Below are 13,352 nucleotides of genomic sequence, written 5' to 3' on the forward strand. Positions count from 1 at the left end.
ACCCACCAAGGGGGTGGGGAGGCAACATCCTACTGACATGACCTAATCAAAGCCTTAATCATTATTTAATCATGCCCAGAGGAACAGACCAGTTTATAAACATAATCCAATATCTATTTTTGGAGTTCATAAACAATATCAAACCGCTATAATGCAGCACTCCTCAGCAGCTTATGTTCCACCCTGGTTCTCTGCAGAATTATGTTTCTGTGTCTGGATATGTGTGATATGCTGCTGTGATTCAATCGAAGGTGATTTGGTCTACAGTGAGATGAACCCTAGATTGTGCTGTCTTTGTTTGACTCTGGAGCCATGAGTGACTGAGTGAGGGGAGTGGAAATGGAAGCTGACCAGTAGTCTGAGATGGACTTCTACTACCTGAGACTTCCCTGTTTCTTCAACTTAGTATTTGTGGAGTCATTCCTCAGTCTCTATGATCTTCCAGAGTTCAAAGCAAGTAGAAGCTGTCCTTTTATTTGCTAAATCTCTAGGGAGGATTTTCAAGAGATGTCTACATTGCTCTGTTGATGATGTGAGCCTTATGGCCAGTTGATTTTTGACAAGGCTTCCAATTCCACTCATTGGGTAAGAATAGTCTTTTCAACAAAGGATAGGTGAAATGGATACCTATATCCAAAAGAATGAAGGAGGACCCCTATCTCATGCTATGTACAAAATTTAATTCAAACTGGATCAAATACCCAAATAAAGAAGTTGGACTGTAAATCTCTTAGGGGAAAATGTAGGGAATTATCTTCAGGATATTGTGTTAGGCAATGATTTAGACTTTTCCCCAAAGCACAGTCACAGAATTAAACATAGATAATAAATGCAACCCCTTAAAAATTAAAATATTTTGTTCATTCAGGGACTTTATCACCAAAGTGAAAAGACAACCTACTCAAATGGAGAAAGTGCTTGGAAACTACATATCTAATAAAGGTTTAATATCCAGAATATAGGAAGAAATTCTACAACTCAACAATAAAATGGCAAATAACCCAATTACAAATGAGCAAAATATCTGAATAAACATTTCTCCAAAGAAGAAATAGAAATGGCTAAAAACCACATGAAAATATGTTCAACATCATTAGCTACTAGGGAAATACAAATCCAAAGCACAATGAGATACCATTTCACACCCACTAGAATAGCTTCTTTCATAACAAACAGAAAATTACAAGTGTTGGACAGGATGTGAAGAAATAGAAATACTCATTCATTGCTGGTGTGAATACAAATTGACCTCAGAATGTTACATATAGAATTATCATATGACCCAGCAGCCCTGATACTAGGTATATACAAAAAAAATAAAATAAAAGAACTGAAAGCAGAAATTTGAACAGGCATTTGCACACCAAAGCTCATAGATGCTTTATTTCACAGTTGCCAAAACAAGGAAGTAACCAAGTTCCATCAACTGATGAATGGATAAATAACAAAATGTAGTATACATATATACATTTGAATATTATTCAGCATTAAAACTATATTCCATGGTTAGTAGCAATGCTTCCATATGTGTTTACCAATTGTAACAAATGTACCAGACTAATAAAATATGTTGTTAATGTGGGAAAGTGTGGGAGGAGGAGGAGTGAAGGATATGGGAATCCCTATTTTTGATGTAACATTTATGCAATCTAAAGCTTCTTTAACAATAAATAATAAATTAGTGAAGTTCTGGTTCATGCAACAGCATGAATGAAACTTGAAAACACACTATGTTGAGTGAAGTAAGCCAGATACTAATTTACAAATATTGTATATTCTTACAATGAAATTAGAATATGCAAACTCTTGGAGTTAACATCTAAAATACATGTTACCAGGAGCTGGGTTGGAGTAGGAAATGGGGAACAAAACACTTAATTTGCATAGAATTTCTATTTGGGTTGATAGTAAAATTTTGGAAGTGGATGGTGGTGATGGTAGCAAAATGTTGTAATTTTACTTAACAGCACTGAATTATATATGTGAGTGTAGTTAAAAGGGGAAAGTTTAGGTGATATATATATTACTAGAATAAAAGTTAAAAGATAAGACTGTTCAACACAGTGAATCCTATTGTAAATCATGGACTAAAGTTAATAATACAATTACAAAAATATTCTTTCATGAAGTATAACAAATGTCCCCCACTAATGTGGTGTTAATAATAAGGTATAAAGCAAAAACTACATTCTAATTTACACTATGCACTATAGCTAATTGTACAATTATAATATTCTTTCATCAATTTTATTAAAGGTACCACACTAATAATTCAAGTTTGTAAGAATGGGAGGTGTATACGGGAATGCTGCATATTTATTATATGATTTTTCTGTAAGCCTACAACTTTGCTAATTAAAAAGTTTTTAAAAAAGGATAATACAGATACGAAGAAATGTTTCACAGCTAGTGTTGTGATAGAGCCAGCACACAAAACCATGTCTTACCAAAACCTATGCTCTTTCCAGTACTCCACACTTATTTTCAAATAAATAGCATTAGGGAGGCGCCACGTGGCCTCACAGAGGGTTAATTTTGGGTATGAAGATGAACAACAAAGTTAGTCACAAGGTATGTGACATGGGCAGAAAAAGGGTTCTTTGGCATGTGAAGATTTACATTTACTTATCTGCAGTCCTACACATCAAACTCTTAATGTGTTTTATTGTAGTATATTTTCTTTAATCCTACTAAACATCCAAATGTAGAAAATAATGATGTATTATATTATAAGAATCTTTCACAAATCTTGTATTAATAGCTAATAGTTCTCTTTCAGGGTGGGGAATATATTTTGGGTAGTCAACAACGTAACCTCACCCCAAATGAGGCCAGGAAGTAGAGTGGAGTATTGAGAAGAATAATTTGGCAAAATGAAAAGTATTTAGCTTAACCAACTCAAGTACATTATTGTTATGGAGAGGGGATAAATGCATGTGTATGTGTGTGTGAAATATATTCAGTTCTGTTTCATTTTATACCATTCATTTCAACACATTTTGTTGAAAAGTCACATTTATAATGAGAAAGAAGCACTAGACAAGGAGGGTTAACAAACTTATGCCTAGAGGAGAATATATCCAGGTCAAAAAAAAAAAAAAAAAAAAAACAGAGAAAGGCACAACGTGACAAAAGGAGGGAATTGATAGGCTTTTTTTCCCCTAAGATTTATTTATTTATTTCTCCCCTCCCACCCCCCGTCCATTTTCTGCTCTCTGTGTCCATTCACTGTGTGTTCTACTGTATTCGCTTGTATTCTCATTAGGCGGTTCCAGGGACCTATCCTGGGGCCTTCCGGAGTGAGAGAGAGGTGATCATTCTCTTGCACCACCTCAGCTCCCTGGTCTGCTGTGTCTCTTATTATCTCTCCTCTAGGTCTCTTTTTGTTGCATCATCGTGCTGTGTTAGCTCTCCATATGGGCCAGCACTCCTGAGCAGGGCAGCACTCCGTGTGAGCCAGCTAGCCACCCAGGCCAGCTTGCCTTCACCAGGAGGCCCTGGGTTTCGAACCCTGTACCTCCTATATGGTAGATGGGAGCCCAATTACTTGAGCCATATCAGCTTCCCTTATAGGCGTTTTAAGGAAGTCAGAGTGGCCTTGTCAAGCTGGAATATCAGGTGTAGGAATGACTGGATGTTTTCTATTCCCAATCCTAAACTTCAATTCAGCACAACAAATTCACACAACATGAGCCCAGTAACTGGCACAGGCAATACCTGGCTGCCTCGAAGATGTCTAAGGCACTTAATTCTTGTAGACCCTGCTCTTATTTGGATTTGATTTTATCCTCAGCTCTGGTATCTCCACTCTGTCTTACATTTGCTTTCCTCTTTTTAAGCTGTTGGTCTTGAAACCTGTTTCTGTCTCTTTAGCTACTGACTTTTGGTTCCTACTTACATCTGACTTGGATTGGCTTTTGGCTAAGGACTTTGCCACAAACACTGTAGTTTCTAATGGGGAGCCCATTTCCATCTGGACTGTCTCATCTGTTATTATTGAGGCAGGGTAGAAGGGGGTTATTAGATAGGTGGAGCAAAAGATAGAGTGGAATGCCCCAAAATTGCATAGTACCATATAAATTATCAGCCCAGGGACAAAAGAGTATAAAATTTATGAAATCTTTCATTCTTTCTGCTTGGATACAGAATATTCACAAACCAAACATTTGGTAGGGCAGTGCTTTATTCTTTGCAGGGAAGGGACACTCGGGTCCTCCCTTAAACTTGCTATCCAATCTTCACCACTCTCCACCAACCCACGGCTGAACTCTGGCTCTCATTGAAGATTAATATTACCCTTCTTGAGAGTGACAATTTCCAGCATGGACAATTATCCTCAATGGAAAGAAAAGGCCTGAAGGCTTATATGGAAAGGCTTAAATGCTCAGCTCTCCTATTATATGTGATCACAATTCTACTTTGCAGTGCATGTGAGCAGAGATAATAGTAGAAGCTACCCTGCAAAATATTCAAAGTTTAATTACTTTGACAAAAAAAAATCCTCTTTTCAATTCAGCTACAGAATAATTTCAGAAGTGCTAAGTCTTACTAAATCACCTCTTAAATCATAGTTAGCAGTGCAGGCTTTTAACCCAAACTCAATTTAAAAATGGTGCCTGAGGGGAAGAGATGGGGGGATTATATGAGAGAAAAAAGTTTGCAGGATGAAACGAAAAGGTAGGTGAAATAAAAATGTATATTTACTGTTTGATTCTTTACCACAAACATTTATTAATAGGTGGGTCCATGCATGTGATGAATGCTTTGACTCAGAAAAACTAGGGAAGAAAACTTGTTAGAGAGGACATGAATTCATATGACCAACACACATGTATTGAATGCCTACTGCTTAGCAGGAACTTTATTAGTGGCAGGCTATTACTCATAGAGCATCCAGTTATATTTTAAAATATATGTAAATAGGGTCCTATTAACCCTTGCTTAAAGCATTTTCGTGAATTGCAACTGGAATAAAGTCTAAACCCCTTTCCTGGCCTACAAGACCTATAGCACTAGATCTATCCATCTCTTCAGCCTCATCTCTTACCTCCTTGCTTTCCCTCAGTCACTGTACTCTTGCCAGAATGGTTTTCTGTCTCAATTCTAGCTCCTTAGAAAAAAGAGTTGGAGGCAGATGTTTATGTTGCAATGCTTTACCTCGGTGTGCCATTCTGGGGAATTAGGAAGCATGGGACATGAACAGGGCAGGAGGGAGAGCAATTCAAGGTGTACATGACCAGGCTGGCCACAACACCACAGCAGATGCCCCTGTTGTTCAGAGTCCTGGTTATCTCTTAGAGACTCACAGAAACTACATCTTGAGTTTGTCAAGGGAGGCAAGAGTGGTCAATTTATCTGTTGGTTTCTTCCTGTCTCCTATCTCTAACTGGTCAAGGTTTGCTCTGCATAGTGTTGACTCTTCACTTCTGGATTGAGTGGCTCAGTCTGGGGAAACCAGAGTCTGTGGAACCAACTGAGTTCAGACATGGGTGTTGGAATTCTGTGGCTTTCATCATGGTAAGCTCAGAGGAGACCACAGGTAGGCCCAGCTCTCACTCCAGATGGCCCAGCAACTGGTGGTAGTACTAACAGCCAGTATACAACTAGAGAACTTTGTGACTCTGAGGACTACCTGAGCCATCGTGGGATCTGGGACACAGGCAGGCAACTGAAGTTTAAGGGCAAGTGAGGCTGAACAGATCTGGGCAACACATGGCCTGAGGCCAATATAGCTGCTTACATCCTTGACACAGGCTTAGTTCTTTCTCAGCTTAAAGCCTCTGTATTGTGCCCTGTACTTTGGATACTACCTGTGCACTTTTCAGGGATTGCTTTTCCTCTAGATCTTCTTATCCTTCTGCTCTCTGCCCAGACATCACCTCCTGAGAAGTCCTCATTGACTACCTTATCTAGAGTTGCATTCCTCTCCTTTGTCCTCTCTTATCCCATTTCCCAATGTTTTTGTTTCCATAAATATTACCACTATTTTATTTACTCAGTTATTTATATGATTGTTGCCTGCCTCTCTCCTGATTGTAAGCACCATGAGACAGGGACTTTATATGCCTTGTTCATTGCCATTTTCCCAGTCTCCAAAATGAAATTTGGGTGAAGTATGTGCTCAATACTTAGTTATTGAATGCTGAGTGAATGAATAAAGGGAAAAGAGAATAAAAAGCACAGTCTCTACTGAGAAGGAATTCCAGATGTGTGTTGGAGACAGGAAACTATTCAACGACAAAATAGTGAGATGAATACTAATTAGAAATAAATTTCAGGAGACAACAATCACAGCAGGCATGCAGTTCAGACTGAATGGAGGGGTCAGAAATGTCTTACTGAATGAGTAGTGCTTTAGCAAAGTCTAAAAGACCCGCTGAGAGTTAGTCAATAAGAGAGGGTAGTGAATAGTCATTAATTTATTCGTTCATTCAATCATGGAGTAAAGATTAGGAATATAAGCTTTGCCTGAGTTTGAATTTTGCTTTTCTGTCATTATCTGTGTGACCTCAGAAAAAATACATGAACACACTTTGCCTCAGTTTCCTCATCTATAGATGGGAATAATATTAGCAGTTTTCATAGATTTTATGTGAGGAATAAATGAGAAAACCCATGGACAGTACTTAGCTCAGTACCTGGCCCATTGTAAGCACTTATTATGTGGTAACTATATTATTACTACTACTGATTATTAATTTTCAGATTACCTGATTAGTACCAGGTACAGAAACACCTTTGACTTATATTGGCAAGCAAAACAGACCATGTAACTTCCACATAAAGCTTTCAAAAGCAGGATTTAAACAAGTAACCAGATAATTAAAATATCTTTCTAAAATGTGAAGTGCTGAAAGAAAAGATACAGAGGTTGAGACACAGGGGAACAGTCAAATAAAGCTTACCAAGGAGATGAAATATGAAGAATGAGCAAGTGCCAGCCATTCAAAGAGCCAGAGGAGAGCATTTGAGGATTAGGGTATAGTAAATACAATGATTGTTAAGTTCAAAGATAGAGAAAGGGAGTTGTGTCTGAGAATCTGAAAGAATGACCCATGTCTCGTGGTCAGAGATGAAGTGGGGAGGTCACAGATAAGGTTCCAGAGGTGAGTAGAGAGCAGATCCTGCTAAGCGGTGAAGGCCAATGTAATGGATTTGGATTTACTTAAAAACATAATAGAAGTTTATCAGATGACTTCAAGCAAGTAATAATAAGACCCAGTTACATTTTCAAACATGACTCTGGCCCCTGTGTGGAAAATGGATTAAGGTGGCCAAAAGTGGAAATAAGGAGATCAATTAGTACGCAGTGAATAGCTGCCCTAAGAGCTGGAAGGTGAAAAGCCACAAGATATTTGTCACTAAGGCCAGTTTTTCTTGTACCCATTGGAGCTTTGCCTTGCCTTTCCAGTGGCTGCTTCCTACAGTGTACAAGGGTGATGGACGACTTGACTCCAGGACCCTAGGGGAGGTCCATATTACAGAGCAAAGTGAGTCTTCTTTGGAACATTCACAGACACTGATTTTTATGGCTCTCCTGACTTTCAATCATGAAGTGCTAAGACTTAATGCACCATGGTCAACTGCTTTGGTGGTCAAAGTGATTAATCTGTTTAATTATCAAATGACATTTGTTAGATTTTATTGCAACCCTCTGTGCCATCCGCTCCCATAAAACTTTACCTGGGTCCAATGGCAGAAAGGACCTGCTTAAAAATTGTAAACTAGCCATCAAATTCCAGTACTACCTCAGAGAGAGGCTAATGGCCTAGAGAATCAAGACTGTCAAGCATCAATTGAAATAAGTTGGAAGTACATTATCTTCTGTGATCTTATAGTCAAATGCATTGCAAATGTTTTTAAAACATAACATTCCTTGCCAATTGCCAAACTCCTTCAACTTTAAAACATAATTATCTAAAGATTACTTACTGTACCCTGGTCTAGGTGTAGAGGACAGTGTTATCACTTTTGATTGTGGGAGAGGACAGGAGACTCCAGTTTGTAGAATACTTCCAAAGGAAGGAAACTATCTGATCCATATTTTCCTCCATTGTAGGAAGAGAGGGTTGAATGAGATCTTTAGTGCTGCATTTCTTCTCCGAGGACTAGGATTTTTTTTTCCATTTAGCCTCCTAATTCCTAGAATGCTCCATCATCCATAACTCTATGGGGAAACACCCTTGGAGCATCCTTTTCTTCAACAGTTCAACTAAATCCAATAAGGCATCCATAATTCTTCTGAACTGAAACACCATGACATGAAAGCAAGTGGGTGCTTCCCCCCAGTCATGTGTCTTGGAATGGCTGCAGGTCACCTGTTACCCTCTGGGAGTGATCCTCACAGTAGTTTATCTGAAAGAATGGAAAGGAAGGGAAGTTTTTCCCTGGGTCTTTATAACTCACAAAGCTCTGAGCAGCATTTGTTGACTTTGGTATTGTTAAATCAAGCAGAAGATTCTTGAAATTGTTCCTTTATTTTATTTTTCTGAAGAAAAAGTATTCTTTAAAGTTAATATAAGGAATATTACTAACAGTATCATTGTGAAGCAGGGATTTCTCACTTCATCTTCTGCTGTCCATCTTTGGTGGTCCAAGACACCAGCCATGCTGGTAATACCCAGTGATGACATCTTCACCTCTATCATCTAACCCTTTGTCCTCCTCTGCTGTTGCACTCTATATTCAAGTAATTTTCAACTCTTTATGGTTCTCCTAATTCATTACGTTCTTCATTTGTCTGAGCCTTCTCTCTCCTCAATACCTTTTGTGCCCAGCTACCTTCTTCTATATATCCCTCAAAACTCAGGTTTTTCTCCTTGAAACATTTTCTTGAAGAGTCTCTCTTTATTCTTCTAAATCTCATCTCCTCCTCTTTCCTGTCCATTCACCCAACAGACATGGATTAAGGGAGGTATTGTGCTAAATGAGAGGTTTTAAAAGAGACTATTATGTTGAGAATCTTGAATATGTAGTGGTGTACTTATAAATATTTGACAAGTGGCACTGAAAAATAAACACCCTAGTGCTGTGTTTGAATGGCCTTGAAGGGGGCACTACCTGGGATTCAAAGGATGCTCTACGATGCCGGGCTCGTTCCTCAGCACAAAGGCTGAGAAAAGGTGCGGCCGTACTGTGAGGTATCGGTGTTGAAGAGTTTATGGCATTTGAATCCCACAATGTTTAAAAATATGGAACTATTGTAATAATTTTGAGGATCATTCCATTGGTATTCCTAGAAAAAGGATCTCTAACTTCACTAATATGAACATGGAGGAGGTTAAGAAATCTCCAAAACAATTGGCTGCTTACATAAATAGAATGGTTGGACAAGCTGTGTAAAACCTAGATTAACTACATAAGGTGATCTATTGCAGAAAGAAAGTGCGTCATCCTTTTCCAAATCCTTGTTACAGAAGAAAACAGTCCCCAAGAAGTGCGGGCTGTGACATGGCAAATAAAGAAAATGAAGTGGCCTGTGCAAACCACCTGCATAAAACGTACATCATGATTGTCGAACATACTTGGTTAACTCCAGTGATTCTGGTCCTTCACAGACAGAAAACCCACCATCAAAATGTAGTGGGTATTTTTCCGAGGATTCTAAAGAGCATGAAACAGTGGCACACATTTTATTCATCAGGTGTTTGAGATTGAATGTAGCTTTAACTCTCTGGAGGAAAAAAAGTATAAGTGAACTTGTAGCCTATTTCGTGAGGAATTCTATCCTGGAGTTGTGGAGGATTGTCTTCCTGTGCTTATCAATAGTTTACAGGAAGAAAAACAGTACATCTCACCTGGCTGCTGTGTAGACATGTTGCTTCTAGTAAAGTCACTACTGAAAAGCAAATTTGAAGAATATATGATAGTTGGCTTAAACTGGCTTCAAGCAGTCATAAAAAGGTGGTGGTCAGAACTATCCTCCAAAATAGAAATTATAAATGATGGAAATATTCAGATTTAAAAAACCAAACAATTAAGCAGATTGTGGAAACAGGAAAATCATCCTACTTTTGTTCCAGGATATATTGGTAATATAACTAATGCTGTAGAAGCTTATTTATTACAATTGCATTGAGAGATTTCATTTAAGAAAGAGGGCTTGGTTATTCAAATATTGCTGGACTATCTGATTTCCAAAAATATATCTTGTCTGAGAACTGGGAACTGGGAAAGAAATCAAAACCTTTTTTTTTTCTTTTAAAAAGTCATACAATGAAACCACTAATGAGACCCTAATCCACTTCACATTGAAGTGGAAAATATCCAAAAGGAACAGCTTCAACTTCAATGAGGTGAAAGCGCACTAAGATTGTTTGCCTTTGCTGCATTAAAGATTTATAAGGTTATTTGGTGACGTTGTTTAAGAATTCTGCATATTAAATAAAAATATATTTTTTATGTGGAAAAAAAGACAGTTATCACTATGAATAGCAAATCATCGTTAATATTTTTAAAGTTGTGTTTTACAAGAAAACGCTTAAATGTGTGCAGCTATATTCTTATGTTGAAAAGACTGACAGTTTTAAACATCATGGCAAATAATCAATATTAAACATTTTAATCCACACTGAAATACTATGTTTGCAAAATGTCTTAATTATTAATAAGACAATGTGCTATAATACCAATATCTGATAAACATTTTTAAAAGCAACTAAGTTTCTGGCATGATAAAATCATGGAATTAAATTAAACATTTACATTTACATAGAATGTTGATGTTTGAAACCTATTCCACACATTTTTAAAACATAAAATATTTTTAGTATATCTGATTAATTTTTGCCAGAATCATGTCTTTTTTTTTAAAGATTTATTTTTTATTTATTTCTCTCCCCTTCCCCCCTCCCCCCAGTTGTCTGCTCTGTGTCCATTCACTGTGTGTTCTTCTGTGACTGCTTCTATCCTTATCAGTGGCACCAGGAGTCTATGTTTCTTTTTGTTGCGTCATCTTGCTGTGTCAGCTCTCTGTGTGTGTGGCGCATTCTTGGACTGCCTGCACCTTCTTTCGAGCTGCACTCCTTGCTCATGGGGCTCCCCTATGCAGGGGACACCCCCTGCATGGCACAGCACTCCTTGAGCACATCAGCACTGCACATGGGCCAGCTCCACACATGTCAAGGAGGCCCGGGGTTTGAACCACGGACCTCCCATGTGGTAGGCGGAAGTCCTATCCATTGAGCCAAGTCCACTTCCCCATCATGTCTTGTATGTATATATTATGCCTATGTAAAATTTTAAATGGTGAAGGCATACTTATATGAATTTTTAACTGGAAATGCCTATGAAGTTGGATAATTTATGTTCACTTTTTCTGTATATAGATTTTTTAATATTTTCTGTTCTGTATCATTTAAGTATCCTTCATTGTGAGTAAACTTATTAAACATTTTAAAAAAATAAAATGGATGACCTTATTTGAAACATTTGCATATTTCAATGATCAAATATTCCCACTATGACCAATTTTAAGCTATTGATTGGGTGTGATTTATTTAATGCAAATTTGGAAAAGATGGGCACAATCTCTTCTTGCTAGCCTCTGCAATACACCACTGTCAACACACGTTCTAATATTCCACTTAAACCCAAATGATATTTAAGTTAATGTTAATTATATATAGGTAAGGAAACCAGAGTTCCCTTAAATCCACATGTATCAAATCATATAATCATAATTTATACATGTGTCAACAATAGTTCTTCCTCATCAGGGCATTGCAGAGGTTGGTCAGGAATGTCTGGGGAGTAACTCTTGTCTGGGAACTTCTCTTTCCTCAGAAAAGTTCAAAGTTACACTATAATCAGACTTTTTGGTGTCCCTGTCTGCTACTTCACAAATTTCAGTATTTGAAACACGCAGAATTATGTTAACTTTATTGCACAAATGTAACCTGTAATTTGTTGATCTAATTCTATTCCTAACCATTGTTACATAAACCTGTATAAAATAGGAAGACTTGATATGGCAGATCTCCATATCGAAATCTCCTCTAAAAGTTTCTTTTGTGGCAGATGATCGTGACATTAAAGACACTAGGTTTCCTTCCATCTTTTGGAAATTACAAGTAATGCTATTATGAACATCAGTGTGCAAATATCTGTTTGAGTCCCCAATTTCAATTCTTTGGGCTATCTCCGTAGAAGAGAGATTGTGGGGGATATGAAAATTCTATATTTACCTTTCTGACAAACTGCCAAATTGTTTTTCACAGCAAATGCCCCATTTTACATTTCTATCAGTAATACACAAATATTCCTGTTTCTCCATATTTTGTCCATTACTTGTCATTTTCCATTTTTTAAAAACCAGTAGCCATTTAGTGGGTGTGAAACGGTATCTCTTTATGACTTAGGTTTGCTTTACCCTAATGGCTAATGATGCTGAGCATCTTTTCATGTATTTATTGGACATTTATAAATCTTCTTTCGGGAAATGTCTATTAAAATACTTTATCCATATACAAAATTTAACTCAAAATAGGTAAAAGTCCTAACTACAAGCATGAACACTATACAACTCCTAGATGAAAACATAGGGGAACCTCTTCAGTACTTGTGTTAGGCAGTGGTTTCTCAGACTTCACACCAGAAGCATCGGCAAAAAAGAAAAATAGAAAGTAGGACTTCCTCAAAATTTAATACTTTTGAGCATCAAAAGACTTCATCATGAAATTAAAAACAAAACTAAAAAATAGGAGAAAATATTTGGAAATTGTATGCCTGATAAGGTCTTAATATCCAGAATATATAAAATAATCCTACAACTCAACAACATAAAAACAAACAATACAATTATAAAATGGGCAAAAGTCTTGAATGGATATTTCTTTGAAGAATATATACAAATGGCCAAAAAGCACTTGAAAATATGTTCAACATCATAAATTATTAGGAAAATTTAAATCAAAGCCAAATGATATAATACCATTTCATACCCACTAGAATGGCTATTTTTAAAAAGGAAAATAAGAAATCTTGGAGAGAATGTAAAGAAATAAGAATGCTTGTTCGTTGTTTGTGGGGATGCAAAATTGTTCAGCCATAGCGGAAAACAGTTTGGTGATTCTTCAGAAATCTAAATAGAGAGTTACTATAGTACCCAACAGCGTCACTTCTAGGTATACACTCTAAAGAACTGAAAGCAGGGATTCAACAGATATTTTCACACTAATGTTCATAGTGGCATTATTCACAATTACCTAAAGATGGAAGCACTCCAATGGCCCATCAATTGATTAATGGATAAGTAAAATGTGATATATACATACAAAGGCACATTATTCAGACATGAAAAAGATCAAGTTTTTGTATATGTGACAACATGGGTGAAACTTGATGTCATGTTG

The 13,352-nt window shown here is 37.1% G+C and overlaps 1 pseudogene; it reads left to right on the forward strand.

The window, feature by feature from the left end:
* Positions 1–9,160: 9,160 nt before the first annotated feature.
* On the forward strand, positions 9,161–10,078 carry LOC101420360 (KATNB1-like protein 1 pseudogene; annotated as a pseudogene).
* The last annotated feature ends 3,274 nt before the right edge of the window (positions 10,079–13,352 follow it).

The sequence above is a fragment of the Dasypus novemcinctus genome, chromosome 1, assembly GCF_030445035.2.
Source record: "Dasypus novemcinctus isolate mDasNov1 chromosome 1, mDasNov1.1.hap2, whole genome shotgun sequence".
NCBI classification, from domain to species: Eukaryota; Metazoa; Chordata; class Mammalia; order Cingulata; family Dasypodidae; genus Dasypus; species Dasypus novemcinctus.